This window comes from Somniosus microcephalus, chromosome 2 (assembly GCF_052327205.1).
Source record: "Somniosus microcephalus isolate GS21.2 chromosome 2, FLI_Smic_1.0, whole genome shotgun sequence".
Lineage (NCBI taxonomy): Eukaryota > Metazoa > Chordata > Chondrichthyes > Squaliformes > Somniosidae > Somniosus > Somniosus microcephalus.
In genome coordinates this window covers 326,555,825-326,574,654 of record NC_140988.1, presented here as the reverse complement: position 1 = coordinate 326,574,654, position 18,830 = coordinate 326,555,825, and positions in this window count along the sequence as shown.

The window sequence follows — 18,830 nt, the reverse complement described above, 5'->3', positions numbered from 1 at the left end:
GAAGTCTCACCCCACTGCACCTCTGCCCTATCACCAGGGTCTCTGGAAGTTTTAGATCAGAACTCTCCAAAAATCAGACAGCGAATGTTGAAAGTGAGCCCCACCTGGGGGCTCAAGCTAAGATTTTGCCTGGGTCCCCGAAGAAAAAGCAAAGCATTCTTTTCAAGTTATTTAAATGACATTCTTTTAGACAGGAAGCCACTGGTGCAATCAACAGTTCTTTCTGGGAGAGCACCCCACCCTCCCCTCCCCCCCGACACAATCATCACCCGGAAAACTTCTGCTGTAATTTTTTCTCTTTGATGGGCTCGCACCCGAGATGCACCCCTTTCAGATGAGACGTTAAACTGAGGCCCCGTCTGCTTTCTCAGGTGGACATAACAGATCCCGTGGCACTATTTCGAAGAAAAGCAGGGGAGTTATCCCCGGTGTCCTGGCCAATATTTATCTCTCGACCAACATTACAAAAAAAACTCAGATTATCTGGTCATTATCACATTGCTGTTTGTGGGAGCTTGCTGTGCACAAATTGTTTGCCACCTTTCCTATATTACAACAGTGACTACACTTCAAAAAGTACTTCATTGGCTGTAAAGCACTTTGGGATGTCCAGTGGTTGTGAAAGGCACTATAAAAATGCAAGTCTTTCTTTCCTTATGGGCACCTGCCATTGTCATTCAAAACAATGGACCTTCTACTGACCCTCTGAGCAGTGCTGATAAGTGGTGATTTACTTGCCAGTGGGGCAGGTTGGGATATTGTGTAGCAGCTAAAATAAGTTCGTACAAAGAGCAGGAAAGGAGCGATTGGGGTTGTATGTGTTAGATCCGTGTATCTTAATGTTGTGTCCTTCAATAATCAGACAAAAGACTGCAGGGAACGATCAACAGGTGTTTAATGAATGAGGGTTGCTCTAGAACTAACTGTACAGATCACTACTCAGGGTTTATATACAGGTGTGGTCACTGCCGGTACTACAGTATACAGGAGCTGTAAAAAGTAGTTCTCCCCTTAAAGGTACATACATTACAATTCCTCCCCTTTTAGATTAACAGTACCATAACACTCATTTAACAATTAAATATCAAACTAATTACATTTAACACTTTTAACATGCAACATTAGCTGAAAATAGTCTATTTATAAATTCAGTCTTTGGGGAGGCTTCCTGATCCTTTCTGGATAGCGCCTTTCCCGAGTGTCTTGCTCTTGGTGCAGAGGCGATTCTGGCCCCCTGTCGTCGGTTGGTTCATCAGCTTCCGATGCTATTGTTTCTGAGGTAGATGCGACCTGTACGTCGGGTTCCTCACCAGGTACGTATGGCCGAGACATGGGGTTGACTCGTTCCTGTGACTCTAGGATCTGGTCAGCATGGCATCTCACAATGTTCTCCCCAACATCCACTGTGTACATTAGTGGCCCCTGCCGTGTGCATATCGTTCCTGGTTGCCATTTCTCTGTTCGGTAGTCGCGGGCCAAGACTGGTTGCCCTACATTGAAGCTCCTTGTTGGCTTCTCATTGATGTGCTGGAATTGCTTACTCTCAACATCTCTTCGTACATTTGGTCTGAGCAAATCCAGACGAGATCTCAACCTTCGGTTAAAGAACATCATGGCCGGGGCCTGGTTGGTGACTGCATGTGTCGCATTTCTGTAGGCTAACAGGAAATTGTCCACCTTATGCTGCAGTGGAATGTCGTCATCGCACATGGCCTTTACTGCTTTTTTAAAGGTTTGTATGAACCTCTCAGCCAATCCATTTGTGGCTGGATGATACGGGGTGGATCTGTAATGCCTTACCCCATTCCTTTTCATAAATCTTCGAAACTCTTCGGACACAAACTGTGGTCCGTTATCAGAGCAAATCTGCTCTGGCAAGCCATTCCTGGCAAAAATGGTCCGTACGACTGCAATAGTTTTCTCCGTGGTGGTGGAGGACATTTTGATCACCTCAGGCCATTTTGAGTGCGCATCTATGGCTATTAAAAACATTGAGTCCATGAATGGACCAGCAAAATCAATATGCACCCGTTGCCATGGAGATGAGGGCCACTCCCATGGGTGTAGAGGGGCATGTCGTGGTGCATTTTGGACCTTCTGGCATCCTGAGCAGCTCTTTGTCAGGTCCTCGATTTGCTGATCGAACCCGGCCACCACACATAAGCCCTAGCAAGGCTTTTCATTTTCACCCCTCCCAGATGACCTTCGTGAAGCTCATTGAGCACTCTCTCCCTTAACTTGGGTGGAATTACCACTCGAGATCCACACATCAAGGTCCCCTGGCATACTGACAGCTGTTCTCTTCTGGATGAGAATGCTGGCAACAGTGAGTCGCCATGTGCTGGCCATCCCTTCACTGTCAAATCATATACCCGAGACAGCGTCGGGTCATTTCGGCTCTATACCAGTGTTAGTTACTGGCAAGCGTTCAATTATAGTCAAATGAAATATTTCGACAGGATCCACTGCTGGTGCTTCCTCCGCAGTAGGCAGTGGCAGGCGTGATAGCCCATCAGCGTTTCCATGCTGTTTCGTGCTCTTATACTCGATTTCATATTTGTGCGCCCCTAGAAAAAGGGACCATCTTTGTAGCCGTTGCGCAGTCATCACCGGAACGCCTTTCTTTCAAGAGAGTGGGTCTCACTTACGAGATGAGTCTAATGAGGAATGGGGGAAATAGGGGAGAAGCTATAGTGTTTTATGGAGTCAGAACAGTGGTAAGTGGGATTGGAGGCAGTCAGGACTGGGGCAGGAGGAAGGTGAGGTAGCCTCAATTTTCTAGCCAAAAAAAAATCCACACTTGGCATCAGGTATGAGGATGGGGCTAGGAGGAAGCATTTTTTGGTGGCGGAGCTTGTAGTTGTCTTTTACTTCCTGGATGAATTTAAAGTAGTCAGAAGATTTGTCTGTAGAGAGAGAGTTTTGAGGGGCATGCCTCAAAACATCCAAGAAATGCACCATCAATGTTATCCTTTCAAGAAGTAGATTTCAGGCTTTTGCATGCTTCTGCTTTGTCCCTCCATTAGATGTGAAAGAATGTGTATCTCTACAGCTTAAGTTAGAAAGCCAGTTTAACTATTTGTTTTCACTCATCATTGGCTTTTAATGAAGGCTGTTCTTCGGTTGTCAGCTTTCAGAGGCTTTTTGAAGTTGGTAGTCAGCGATAGCTAGTTTTCTAGGTTGGCATATATACAGACAGTATAAATGTGTTCAAGAGGTAATTGGAATTGTTTCTGGGGAGGGAGGGATTGAGGGATGTTGTAAAAAGGCAGGTATGTGGGTTAATCTATCAAAAAGGAATGGACTGGCTTGAGCCTAATGGCCTTTACCTGTTGTTAAAATTCTTAATTTTTTTAAGCTGCACCGACCACATCTTTTTAAATGATAATTTTCTCCTGACCCTCCTCTCTTGGGGGCTTTGATTCCTCATTGGGGTATGATAACATGGCTGCAGTTTGAGCTCAAGTACTTCACCAAGTAACATAGAAACATAGAAGTTAGGAGCAGGAGTAGGCCATTCGGTCCCTCGAGCCTGTTCCACCATTTAATGAGATCATGGCTGATCATCCAAATTCAGTATCCTGTCCCTGCCTTCTCCCCATATCCCTTGATCCCTTTAGTCTTAAGAAATATGTCTAACTCCTCCTTGAAAATATTTAATGAATTGGCCTCAACTTCCTTGTGTGGTAGAGAATTCCACAGGTTCACCACTCTCTGGGGTGAAGAAATTCCTCCTCATCTCAGTCGTAAATGGCTTACCCCTTATCCTTAGACTGTGACCCCTGGTTCTGGACTCCCCTGCCATCGGGAACATCCTTCCTGCATCTAGTCTGTCTAGTCCTGTTAGAATTTTATAAGTTTCAATGAGATCCCCTCCCATTCTTCTAAACTCTAGCGAATATATGCCTAATCGACCCAATCTCTCCTCATACGTCATTCCTGCCATCCCAGGTGTCAGTCTGGTGAATCTTCGCTGCACTCTCTCCATGGCAAGAAACTCCTTCCTCAGATAAGGTGACCGAAACTGCACACAGTACTCAAGGTGTGGTCTCACCAAGGCCCTGTACAACGGCAGCAAGACATCCTTGCTCCTGTACTCGAATCCTCTCGCTATGAAGGCAAACATAACATTTGCCTTCTTAACCGCCTGCTGCACCTGCATGCACTCCTTCAGCGACTGGTGCACAAGGACACCCAGGTCTCATTGCACTTCCCCTTTTCCCAATCTATTGCCGTTCAGATAATAATCTGTCTTCCTGTTTTTGCCACAAAAGTGGATAAACTTGCATTTATCCACATTATACTGCATTTGCCATGCATCTGCCCAATCATCCAACATGTCCAAATCACACTGGAGTTTCTCGGCATCCTCCTCACAGCACACACGCCCACCCAGCTTTGTGTCATCTGCAAACTTGGAGATATTACATCTAGTTCCCTCGTCCAGATCATTTATATATATTGTGAATAGCTGGGGTCCTAGCACCGATCCCTGTGGTACCCCACTAGTCACTGCCTGCCACTCAGAAAAAGACCTGTTTATTCCAACTCTTTGCTTCCTGTCTGCCAACCAGTTCTCTAGCCAAGACAGTACCTTACCCCCAATCCCGTGTGCTTTAACTTTGCACGCTAATCGCTTATGCGGGACCTTATCAAAAGCCTTCTGAAAGTCCAAATGTTTGGGGGTCTGTATACAACTCCCACTAACGTTTTCTGCCCCTTGGTATTTCTCAGCTCTGCCCATACAGATTCCACATAATCAGAGCTAATATCCTTCCTTACTATTGTGTTAATCTCCTCTTTAACCAGCAATGCTACCCCACCTCCTTTTCCTTTTTTCCTGTCCTTCCTGAATATTGAATACCCCTGGATGTTGAATTCCCAGACTTGGTCATCCTGGAGACATGTCTCCATAATCCCAATGATATCATATGCGTTTACATCTATTTGCGCAGCTAATTCATCCACCTTATTACGAATGCTCCTCGCATTAAGACACAAAGCCTTCAGGCTTGATTTTTTAACACTCTTAGGCCTAGAAATTGAGTGCCCTTAGCGCCGATTTTGCGGCGCTAGAGGGCCTAGCGCTGCATTTGGCGCCGGCGCCGAAATTGCCTGGGGCCCTTACGCCGCGGTAGACCGGAAGCGCTGCGCCGGCACCGATGACGTCATCGGTGTGCGCAGCGTCCCGGTTGCCATGACGACGGGCCCCAGCGCCGAAATTCAGTTGCGGCCGCCTCGCCCGTGGCAGCCGCAACTAAGACTCTGGCAACCGAGTCTTCCCCGAGTTTGCGCCGGCGCATTAAGGTCGCGCGGCGGCCGGCCACTTTCCCGTCGGCTGCCTGGCCGCACCTCCCTCCCCGGACTCCTCCACCCCCCCCCCCGCGGAACAGATGCGTCTGGCCTGCAAGCCCGGCACTTGTCCGAGGTGCCGGGCTCATTTTTTCAATATTTGAACGGACAGCGGGCGGGTGCAGGCAGCTCCTCCTTAACTGAAGGAGGAGGCCTGCACTTCCCCAGCCTGCCGCACCGCATCGGGTGCCGCAGCGCCGGATTAGCGCCGCAATTCGGCACTCAGCGCCCATTGGGAGGCGCTCACGCCCGCCAGTAGCGCCGGCAGCCATCTGGGCGCGGCGCTACTGAATTTTTGGCGCGCGCAAGGGAATTAGCGCCGGCGCTAAATTTCCGGCGCTAAAGCCCTGGCGCGGCGTCAACTCAATTTCTAGGCCTTAGTCCTTTTAGAATTATTATTTACTGTGGCCCTGTTTGATTTACACCCTTGATTTATCTGCCTTCCACTTTTGCTTTTCTCCTTCCTGTGTTTTGTTTCTATCCTTGCTTCCCTTTCCTCTGTCTCCCTGCACAGCTTCCCAACCCCTGCCATTTTAGTTTAAACCCTCCCCAACAGCACTAGCAAACACTCCCCCTAGGACATCGGTTCCCATCCTGCCCAGGTGCAAACCGTCCAGTTTGTACTGGTCCCACCTCCCCCAGCACCGGTTCCAATGTCCCAGGAATTTGAATCCCTCCCCCTTGCACCATTACTCTAGCCACGTATTCATCTGAAACATCCTTCTATTTCTACTCTGACTAGCACGTGGCACTGGTAGCAATCCTGAGATTACTACCTTTGAGGTCCTATTTTTTAATTTACCTCCTAACTCCCTATATTCAGCTTTTAGGACCTCATCCTGGTTTTTACCTATATCGTTGGTACCTATATGCACCACGACAACTGGCTGTTCACTCTCCCCCTCCAGAATGCCCTGCAGCTGCTCTGAGACATCCTTGACTCTTGCACCAGGGAGGCAACATACCATCCTGGAGTCTCGTTTGCGGCTGCAGAAATGCCTATGTATTCCCCTTACAATAGAATCCCCTATCACTATAGCTCTCCTGCTTTTTTTCCTCCCGTCCTGTGTAGCAGGACCACCCATGGTGCCAAGAAGTTGGCTGCTGCTGCCTTCCCCGATAAGCCACCCCCCTCAACAATATCCAAAGTTGTATATCTGTTTGAAAGGGGGATGGCCACAGGGGACCCCTGCACTACCTGCCTGCACCTACTACTCTGCCTGGTGGTCACCCATTCCCTTCCTGCCTGTGCAGCCTTTACCTGCAGTGTGACCAACTCCCTAATCATGTTATCCACGATGTGCTCAGCATCGCAAATGTTCCAGTATGTATCCATTCGCAGCTCCAGCGCCGCAATGCGGTCTGTCAGTAGCTGCATCTGGATATACTTCCTGCACACATGGTCTTCAGGGACACAGGAAGTGTCCCTGATTTCCCACATAGCACTGGAGGAGCATACCATGGGGCCGAGCTGTGCTGCCATGACTTACTCTTTAATTAATTCAAATTAAATTAAATCAAATCAATATCGCTAATTACACTACAATTAAATGATATACTCAAGGGCCCTTGTTTACCAGCACTCCCTGCTACACAACAGAGACCCTAGAAACTATAAACCACAAAAATTAAGTTTGGAAAAAAGTGAGAAAGAGAGAAATACTCACCTACCAATCACTTACCTGCTTTCTGGTGACGTCACACTTCGATTACTTTTTACTTCTCTCTCTCCTCTCGCTGACTCTGTGCCTCTCGCAGGTCCACCACTCAGCTCCGGTCCCAGGCCTTCTCTCTGCGCTCTTTTTATCCTCCTCTCGCCGACTCTGCGCCTCTCACAGGTCCGCCGCTCAGCTCCGGTCCCAGACCTCTTCTCCGCGCTCTTTTTATCCTCCTCTCGCTGACTCTGTGCCTCTCGCAGGTCCGCCGCTCAGCTCCAGACTATCATTGGCTATCATTCATGTGTGAGCTTTGACTGTGAGTGTAGACAAGCTGTTTGACTGCAGAGTCCATACAATCAAACTCAATCCTATCACACTATAGGAATGGATAGCGATCAGAAGCGAGGACCCCTAGCTGATATTTATCCCCCTTCTAACCCAAGGGTGCTGAGGACAATTGTAGAACCTTACTGCCACCGAGGTTGAGATTAGCTAATTCAGCATATACTGGGGATTAAATCTTTCCTGGTTTATATGGCTCATCTATTTTGCAGCTCCCTTACCCGATTAATCCAATACTAACACTCTGTCAATCCAGCATTTGCATCTTAACAAGACAATGTTTAACCAGCACAGCATTTCAGATTTATAGTACAGTGGCTGATCATTAATACTAATTAGCTAAATTCATTGTCAGTTTAAGTGAATGGGATCAAGCTTGTCAAATATGACCTGTATTTTCATCAGTAAGTGCCGCAATTAATTAAAAAAAGTATAGTATGGTGGCTTTTGACCAGGAATACAAAGGGCTACAAATTAGAACATGAAGATCTCAAAATACTAACTGAACCTTCGTTCATGATGGAGCCACTTCAGTGTCAGCCAAGACTGGGTCTGCTAGGTTTTCAGCCTTCCAAAGAATCTGGGACAACTGATCTAAAGTGCCGTCTACCTGATCTAAAGCTTCGGACAAGATTGTGGCAAGGTACCTTAATGACCTTAAAGATAAGGAGAAAGAATGAACTTGTGTTTGCTATGTGCCTTATCATGCGCTCAGGACATCCCAAATGAATGAATGAATGAGAAGATCATCTGTTTTTGATGCTGTTCGTTGCTGTTTCGATTACAATACACATTGTAATGTTCAGATTGCGCTCCAGAGGCTCAATGGTACAATCCTTTAAGCACTGACAGTGTGGTGGGAAGTAGGCTTGTGTCTCCCTTAATGCTGAGTTATCAACCTGAGTCGTGCCACAAGATGAAAGGTACCAGGTGTTTTCTCACAGTGAGGGAAAAACAACTCCAGCCAGTTAACCAGTTTCAGAATAGCATTGGTGGAGGCTTTAGGAGATGTTACATGTCTGCCCTCTTGACTGTGGATAGCACATGGCACAGGAAGGCCAGAGCAAGGAGAAAGAAAACACATTAAAATAGAAAAGTCATCTGGTGCCAAATCTGTACTATGGACTATGTACATAATATGAAAAGCACATAATTCCAGAGGCTGATAATACAATAGCCAGCAGCCATAGCACAACTGTGCATTGGGCGCAGGTACCCCACATTACCTGGTGCTGAGGTCTGCTGTGTGCCTACAGTGCAATATAATATGGTGGGAAACCACCTCTGGTGCTGGGAGCTAGAGTACTCAGCATGCACTATCATCATTAAGGCCTGAAAAAAGTTGAGATCGTAGCCTTATAATGCAACTCCAGCATTTCAAAAAAATATTAGAGCTCAATGTTAATTTCAAATGAATGTTGCATGGTTGTCTGATTCAGCCATATTGGTTGCTGTTCCTTAAAGGAGAGTCTGCTTGATAGTTGCGTATGAACATACGAACAATGACTGACGGGGAAATACCCTCTGGTCCATCCAAACTGCCCCACACAATTGTGATATCTTGTGTATCACCATATATACACTCTCCACTCCACCCAAAAACCCTGTGATCTCCTGGGAAAGGTGAAAAACCAGATAAAAGCCCAGGCTAATTTAGGAGAAAAGAATCTGAGAAATTCCTCTCTTCCCCTCTAGGTGATCGAAACTAGGAATTCAGCGAATCAGCGTCCACTGCACGAGCTGGCAGACTGTTCCAGAGGTCCAATATTCTCTGGGAAAAGAACCAGCGCCTGACATCTAACCTAGGTCGGCCCCTGTACAACTTAAAATTGTGACCCCTGGTCCTCCCAAACCTACTTAATTGTAACAAACTGTCAACTAGTTGTATCAAATATCTGCATGTTGGGCCAGGATTTCATTGTTTACTTCATGGTGTCTTTGGGCTTCAGGACTGCAGCGATGCACACCTGCTTAAATAATAGCAAAATACTGCGGATGCTGGAAATCTGAAATAACAACAGAAAGTGCTGGAAATACTCAGCAGGCCAGGCAGCATCCGTGGAGAGAGAAACAGGGTTAACGTTTCAGGTCTGGGACCCTTCATCAGAACTGGAAAAAGCTGGAAATGTAACAGATTTTAAGCAGGTGCAGAGACGGGGGGGTGGGGGGGCGGGGGGAGGAAGGAATAGAAAGAATATGCTGTGAAAATGTTGCAAATGGGAATGGCAAAATCATACTGCATGAAAAATGGGGGCAGGGATTATTATCTGAAATTGTTGAACTCCATGTTGACTCCGGCAGGCTGTAAAGTACCTAATCGAAAGATGAGGTGCTGTTCCTCGAGCTTACGTTGAGCTTCATTAGAACAATGTATTAGGCCGAGGACAGAGAGATCAGAGTGGGAATGAAGTGGAGAATTAAAGTGACAGGCGACCGGAAGCTCAGGGTCACCCTTACGGACTGAACGGAGGTGTTCCGCAAAGCGGTCGCCCAATCTGCGTTTGGTCTCCCCAATGTAGAGGAGACCGCATCGTGAGCAGCGAATACAGTAAAATCTGCTCCATTTCCAGCTTTTTCCAGTTCTGATGAAGGGTCCCAGACCTGAAACGTTAACCCTGTTTCTCTCTCCACGGATGCTGCCTAGCCTGCTGAGTATTTCCAGCATTTTCTGTTGTTATTTCACACCTGCTTAAAGCTGCTTTCCATCTAGCACCTGTAGCTGTTAATTAAGGGAACAGCAATTGAGCTCCACCTAAGTAGAAGCTGGCCACTCTCTCAATCTGCTGCTACTGCGGAAGGTGGGATTCAAGGAGAACTTCATGTTGGCCTAGATATCAAAGATGCTTGCAATTTAAGGTACCTTTTCACAACCTTGCCCTAGAAAGGGCATTATAATTAAACAGGTGGATAAAAAGAGAACCAGTGGCAAGAGAGACATGGCCATCAGTCATTTTAAGTGAACCTGTAAAGCTGCAGCATATGTTGCAGGCATGTTTGACCTTTGTTCTTTGCCATATTTTATGGGCCATGGGATGGACAGAACATTGTAAAATTAAGCAAAGTGTAAGCACACTTGCTTTGGCACCTTTACTGAGACCAGTAAATTCCTTCCTCATCTGCAGGATCTGGTCACAGGTGTTACAGCATTCCCTCTTCCTGCTACCTCCATCATGGCTATTCTTATACAACTCTTTAGATGAAGATGCCTTACTGCTCCAAAAACGTCTGCCTTTCTTTCCAACACCTCTGGCAACATGACGTCCAAAGTTACATCCTGACGAATGCAGTTCATGTCCTGGTCTTGCTGCAGTGACTTTTACCCCTCAGGAGCATTGCAGCTTTAATGCAGCCCTTTAAGAGCTGCTGATGGCAGGTAACACCGTTTTTTGTTTCAAGCGTTGTGCGCTGACAGTGCTACAATATTGTGCAAAGGAGCTAATCTCATGTTAAGGATGATATCAGCAGATAGGGCTACAGGTATAGGCTGCACCCAAAGTGCAATGCTTCTCCTACCACAGCAGCAGACTGTACTGTTGGCCCAGGAGTCTCTTCTGCAGCCTCAGCTCACCAATGCAGCTAATAAATAGTTAACACCATTCCCACTTGTATCACCAATGGCCCAACTGTGGTCACTGGTGTTACTTTTTGAATGGCATCTGTAATGTATGTACCTTTAAGTGGGAGAACTACTTTTTACAACTCCTGTATCCTGTAGTACCGGCAGTGACCACACCTGTATATAAAACCCTGAGTAGTGATCTGTACAGTCAGTTGCAGTTTGAACCCTCATTCAGTAAACACCTGTTGATCGTTCCCAGCAGTCTTTTGTCTGATTATTGAAGGGCACAACATTAAGATACACGGATCTAACATTGGCGACGAGGCAGATTCGAACCTACCTGCAACTCTGGTGGTCCAGCGAAACGGGCTGGCAACAGGTACTGCGCAGACCCTTCCCGGACAGCGGCAGCTAGAGCCGACCGAGCGGCACAGAAAAAGGCCAAGCAGCGTCGAAAGGGAGAGAGAGAGGGCAGAGCGCACAGGGCACAGCCGGTGTTCAGGACCGAGCGGCGTCAAAGGGGAGAGAGGCGAGAGAGAGCAGAGCGCAGCCGGTGTTCAAGGGCCGAGCAGCGTCAACGGGGGAGAGAGGCGACAGAGAGCAGAGTGCAGCCGGTGTTCAAGGGCCGAGCAGCGTCAACGGGGGAGAGAGGCGCGCAGGAAAACGTGAGGCGCTGCCATTGCCACCAGTACCGCAGAGAGCGGCATTGGCAGCAGCGCAGGAGCAGCGCACGAAACCCACAGGGCGTCGCCATTTGCCACGAGGACCGCCGAGAGCGGCATTGGCAGCAGCGCGGGAGACGCCATTTTAAGCCGCAGCGGGGAAGAAAGGAAAGCGCGGGAGATGCCATTTTAAGCCAGTCTAACCACACCCAAAAATGCCGAAGAGTGGCAGTATCACAGCGTTCGACAATGAAGTCGAAGATTGGATGACATATGTCGAACGCATAGAAGTATACTGCAAGGCGAATGAAGTGCCAGATGACAAGAAAGCGCTGGTATTGTTGAATTCAATGGGTGCAAAAACGTATGGCTTACTACGAAACCTAGTAACCCCAGAGAAGCCAGTAGAAAAGGATTTTGAAAACATAGTGTCAATCCTACAGGACCACTTAAACCCCACACCGCTGCTGATAGCAGAAAGATTTAAGTTTCACAAAAGGAACCAGCATAAAGATGAAAGTAATGCTCAGTATTTAACGGAACTGCGCAAGCTATCGAAACACTGCCAGTTTAGAACGGGACTAGCAGATACTTTAAGGGACAAGTTTGTGTGTGAGCGTCAAAGTGAAGGAACCCAGAAACGGCTTCTATCAGAAAAGGATCTTATGCTGGACAAGGCTTTCAGCATTGCAGTATTACACGAAGCAGCAGCACGGGGCACTGCAGAGATACAACGGAGACCGCAAGAATATGGCACAAATGAAATGTCATATGGAACAGTGAAGTGCTATCGCTGCGGCAGATCAACACACGACCATAATGATTGCTGGTTCAAGGACAAAGTGTGCAGACAGTGTGGAAAAGTAGGACACATAGCAAGAGTCTGCAGGTCGGGAAAGAAAACCAGCAGCAAGAAATCTCCACAGGAGAAGTTCAAGAAGGTACATAAGGTGACGAAGAGTAGTTCAGATGAACAGAAGAGTGATACAGACTCCGGAAGCAAGGAGCTGGGTTGTCTGAAACTACATAATGTGATCAAAACGGAGGATCACCAAACTATCTGGGTCACACTCAAGATAGCAGGAGTCCAAGTGAAAATGGAATAAACCGAAGGGACTACAAGTGGCTATTCTCACATATACCCTTGAGAGATACAAAGATTGTCTTGAAGACGTACACAGGGCAAAAAGTCTACCCCAAAGGAAAAATAAGGGTGAACGTTATATATAACGGCAAGGAAACACCAAAAATGGACCTACATGTATTGCCAGATGGAGGACCACCATTACTAGGACGTGAATGGATCCGGAAGATACAGCTAGATTGGCATTCCATACAAGCACTGACTGTAGATGCCAAAAAGGATGATGACGTCACACCTGGACGACTGTCAAAAATGCTAACTGATGCAAAAGAAGTGTTCCAGCAGGGACTCGGAACACTAAAAGGCATAACAGCGATGATCAAAATAGAGAAAAATGCAAGCCCAAAGTTTTATAAGGCCAGACCGGTACCTTATGCGATCCACCCAGCCGTCGAAGCAGAGCTGGAAGGTTTGGAACGTTCAGGAGTACTGTCCAAAGTGGACTGGAGCGAGTGGGCTACACCCATCATTCCTGTAATGAAGAGGTCGTTGAGTAATACGCCTGGGGAACCAAAGAAGGTTTGCATCTGTGGGGACTTTAAGGTGACAGTGAACCCAGTCCTTCACACTGTGAAATATCCGCTTCCGCGGATTGAAGATATTTTCGCCTCGCTATCTGGAGGGAAACGCTTCACTAAGATTGATCTGGCCCAGGCGTACCTGCAAATGGAGGTAGAAGAAGCCTCGAAACAGTACCTCACGATCAACACTCATAAAGGTCTCTGCCAATACAACCGGCTGGTGTTCGGGGTAGCATCAGCTCCGGCTATTTGGCAAAGGGCAATGGAACAAGTCCTGCAAGGGATTCCAGGGACCCAGTGTTATTTGGACGACATCCTGGTCACGGGCGAAAATGACAGTGATCACCTCGCCAAGCTGGAGCAGGTGCTCACCAGATTGAAGGAATATGGGCTCTGAGCTAATCGCCACAAATGCGAGTTTTTCCAGAAGCAGACCTCATATTGTGGCCATGTTATTGATAAAGAGGGGTTACATAAGTCCCCTGAAACGATTGAGGCAGTAGTCAAGGCTCCAGCACCGGAAAATGTGTCACAACTGAGGTCGTTCCTCGGGCTGGCGAACTACTACCATAAGTTCTTGCCGAATTTATCTACAGTACTACACCCACTGAACACCCTACTGCAAACGGGGGTACCTTGGAAGTGGAGTGACGAATGTAAACGAGCTTTCCAGAAGAGCAAAGCATTGATCACATCAAAAGAGGTGTTGGCTCATTTCAACCCAGCACTACCAATTCGGTTGGCGTGTGATGCATCACCCTATGGCATTGGAGCGGTGCTGTCACACAAATTCCCGGATGGCTCGGAGAGGCCAGTAGCCTTTGCGTCTCGGTCACTAACCTCAGCCGAGCGTAACTACGCCCAGATTGACAGGGAGGCCCTCAGCCTAGTGTGGGGAGTGAAAATGTTCAATCACAATCTGCACGGGCAGAAGTTCACCTTGCTGACTGACCACCAACTACTTGTCTCCATCTTTAATCCAAAGAAGGGCGTTCCGGTGATGACTGCGCAACGGCTACAAAGATGGTCCCTTTTTCTAGGGGCGCACCAATATGAAATCGAGTATAAGGGCACGAAACAGCATGGAAACGCTGATGGGCTATCACGCCTGCCACTGCCTACTGCGGAGGAAGCACCAGCAGTGGATCCTGTCGAAATATTTCATTCGACTATAATTGAATGGTTGCCAGTAACTAACGCTGGTATAGAGAAGGAGACCCAAAATGACCCAACACTGTCTCGGGTATATGATTTGACAGTGAAGGGATGGCCAGCACATGGCGACTCACTGTTGCCAGCATTCTCATCCAGAAGAGAACAGCTGTCAGTATGCCAGGGGACCTTGATGTGTGGATCCCGAGTGGTAATTCCACCCAAGTTAAGGGAAAGAGTGCTCAATGAGCTTCACGAAGGTCATCTGGGAGGGGTGAAAATGAAAAGCCTTGCTAGGGCTTATGTGTGGTGGCTGGGGATCGATCAGCAAATCGAGGACCTGACAAAGAGCTGCTCAGGATGCCAGAAGGTCCAAAATGCACCACCACATGCCCCTCTACACCCATGGGAGTGGCCCTCATCTCCATGGCAAAGGGTGCATATTGATTTTGCTGGTCCATTCGTGGACTCAAGTTTTTAATAGCCGTGGATGCGCACTCGAAATGGCCTGAGGTGATCAAAATGTCCTCCACCACCACGGAGAAAACTATTGCAGTCCTACAGACCATTTTTGCCAGGAACGGCTTGCCAGAGCAGATTTGCTCTGATAACGGACCACAGTTTGTGTCTGAAGCGTTTCGAAGATTTATGAAAAGGAGTGGGGTAAGGCATTACACATCTGCCTCGTATCATCCAGCCACAAATGGATTGGCTGAGAGGTTCGTACAAACCTTTAAAAAAGCAGTAAAGGCCATGTGCGATGACGACATTCCACTGCAGCATAAGGTGGACAATTTCCTGTTAGCCTACAGAAATGCGACACATGCAGTCACCAACCAGGCTCCGGCCATGATGTTCTTTAACCGAAGGTTGAGATCTCGTCTGGATTTGCTCAGACGAAATGTACGAAGAGATGTTGAGAATAAGCAATTCCAGCACATCAATGAGAAGCCAACAAGGAGCTTCAATGTAGGGCAACCAGTCTTGGCCCGCGACTACCGAACAGAGAAATGGCAACCAGGAACGATATGCACACAGCAGGGGCCACTAATGTACGCAGTGGATGTTGGGGAGAACATTGTGAGACGCCATGCTGACCAGATCCTAGAGTCACAAGAATGAGTCACATGTCTCGGCCATATGTACCTGGTGAGGAACCCGACGTACAGGTCGCATCTACCTCAGAAACAATAGCATTGGAAGCTGATGAACGAACCGACGACAGGGTGTTAGAATCGCCTCCGCACCAAGAGCGAGACGCTTGGGAAAGGCGTTATCCAGAAAGAATCAGGAAGCCTCCCCAAAGACTGAATTTATAAATAAACTATTTTCAGTTAATGTTGCATGTTAAAAGTATTAATTGTAATTAGTTTGATATTTAATTGTTAAATGAGTGTTATGGTACTGTTAATCTAAAAGAGGAGGAATTGTAATGTATGTACCTTTAAGGGGGAGAACTACTTTTTACAGCTCCTGTATCCTGTAGTACCGGCAGTGACCACACCTGTATATAAAACCCTGAGTAGTGATATGTACAGTCAGTTGCAGTTTGAACCCTCATTCAGTAAACACCTGTTGATCGTTCCCTGCAGTCTTTTGTCTGCTCATTGAAGGACACAACATTAAGATGCACAGATCTAACTACACAGATCTAACAGCATCCAATAAGCTCGGCTGGTTGCTATGGTAATCAAACCTCTTCTCAGTATAAAAGGCAATGTACATCTTGAGCAGAATACATGATGATGAAGCTCTAAAATTATAACAGCTCATTGAATGGATTACTGTGATCTTAAGGCTCAATTTCTCCAATGCTGTCCTTGCTGGCCTCCCCTTCACAAATTCCAATTTAGCCAGGACTTATCACCCCTGACCTCCACTGGCTCCTTGTCCCCCAGTGCATTGACTTTAAATGAGGGACTTCCACAATTTTCTGTCCAAATAGACATAAAACCATGGGAGAGAAAGGGCATGCACACGAATTCCTAACATGTACTGAAGAGAGTCAATGCTCCTCATCAGGGGCACAAATTCATAAAAATATTCCTGTTGTGCCCAGTTTTGTTGCTCAAGGACATTGAGAAGGTTTCAAGGAAACATATTGAGAATGGCAATGAGTCTTAAATTAATAATCTATGCAAGACAAAGGCATGCAAGATTTTCAAATAATGATGGGAATTGTGAGGTGAATGTGGAGAAGCTCCTTATTACTAAACCAGATGAGATAACTCGGAGACATGATTATAGGTAAGGAAAATGACAGCCAAATGTTACTTCGAGTTAATAGATGGGATAGATTGCCTCATTGCACAGAGAATGCAGATTTTGAAAATATACTGATTGATTGTTCAGTGGGCAATAGAGGGATGTCGAATCAATGCAAAGAAAATGAGATAGAAATAGTCTGAGTGGATCTTCTATAAGGTCATGAGATATTGTGTACGTCAGATGCATTAAATAATTTTTACACAGTTCTGTTTTCTTATGTTCTCATGTATTAAGGTCTATAAACTCATGCTTTGTTGATTCTGGTTTAGGTTCCAAGATCTACAAGAAGCCTGGTGGTTTCATTCAATGGGTCTGATATCTTAAAGGCACTTCATCACTTGCACCAAATGAGAAAATATACAGTGAATTTCCTAAGCTATTTTTTGAACTTTCTTCCATCAACAATTTACTAGACGGTTATCTTCTAGTTTGATCAAATCCGTCTGCTTAATAGGTTAATACCAAACACTAAATTCTTTCTAGATTATGGGGGGAGGGTTTGAACACTATCCTAACTGGTTTAAGGAAAATGCTGCTTAAGCCTGTTCTACAATTGCTACTGACAAATATTGGCTAGGTTATGCAATTTAAAGGTTGTTAATTATTTGTAAGGTAAATGATTTGATGTGCTACAAATTACTAAAAAAACAGAGGGCAGTTGTAGTGGAAATGAGGAAATTGTGGGAACTTGCAGGGGATAGGTTCTTCTTGCAGAGGTGGCTCAGTCCCAATCAGTTTCACCCTTAATGGCACTTTTAAGCAGAAGCCAGTTTTAAAGTCCCACCTCTCTCCAACACTTAACGTTGAAGGAAGCCCCTAGCTATGGCCTGTAACAGCAGCTCTTACTTTAGGAAGGAACTCAGCTCCGCTCCTTGCACTTTCATTCAGACACAAACTTTAAACCATGCTGGTAAACAGTTTTGGAAACGATGGCTTTATGTATGGTGGTGGGGGGCATGGTCCAGGGGGAGAATATAAGAACATAAGAACATATGAAATGGGAGCAGGAGTAGGCCATTAGGCCCCTCGAGCCTGCTCCGCCATTCCATAAGATCATAGCTGATCATCAACCTCAACTCCACTTTCCCACCCAATCTCCATATCCCTTGATTCCCCTAGAGTTCAAAAATATATCAATGTCAGCCTTGAATACACTCAAAGGGGTCGATTTTAGTTCAGGTGCGGGGAATTGGCGGGTTCCCCGAATTTAGTGATTCCAACACGATTGTAAATGGGTCTGTGAGATTGATGCAAATTTAACACAATTGGCCAATTGATTTCCAGCATGTGGGAAGCCTTGGCAATTGAGTATTTCCAGTCAGAAAGTCGCAGAATATGACGTCATCATTGCTGCTGCTTTTAAGGTCCACAGCAAGCCTTGCTTCCTCTGCAGGCTTCCAACCTTCAACATTAAGATAGCACAAGAGCCTGCAGGAGGTACGGCCAGCGGGAGGGCCAGATCTGCACCCAAATTTGATGAGGCTTCACTACAGGCATTATTGGATGGTGCTAGGGCCCACAGGGAGGTCCTCTTCCCTTCTTCAGGGAGGAAGAGGCCTCCCAGCCAGACCAAGGCTGTGTGGCTAGAGGTGGCAGGTCAAGTCAACTCCTTGGGGCTTACATGCAGAACGTGGTTGCAGTGCAGGAAAAGATTCCATGACCTTCTTCGCACTGGAAAAGTAAGTACTGTATGAAGTTTCCATCACCCTCAATCTGTTCCCCATTGCCTTTCCTCACCAGCACTCAGCTTTATCAATCTCTTCCTGCACATCCCACTAGACACTCATGTTGTGTATGTAACCTGTTCCACCTTAAGAGAGCTTAAGCCTGTTCCACCTTAAGAGATGTACTACTTTCTCAGGCTGCTGTAGACGTAATACCGGGGGTGAACACACCGGTATATAAGCACTGTGCAGTAATCTTGTATTCAGTATAGTCCCTACCTCCAACCAGTAAAGACCTGTTTTTATTGTTACTCATTAGTCTGTTTTAATTAACTAAATAATTCACAGACTTAACACTGGTGACGAGTCAGGTTCTTACCCTGCGGCAGTTATTCCACGGCGGTTGAAGAGAGGTTTCAAACCTCACCACTCACCACCCCACTGGAAGCGACAGGCATTAGGACCCTGAAGCCTCCATCAGCTTGTGAACCGGAGTAAAGACAGGACT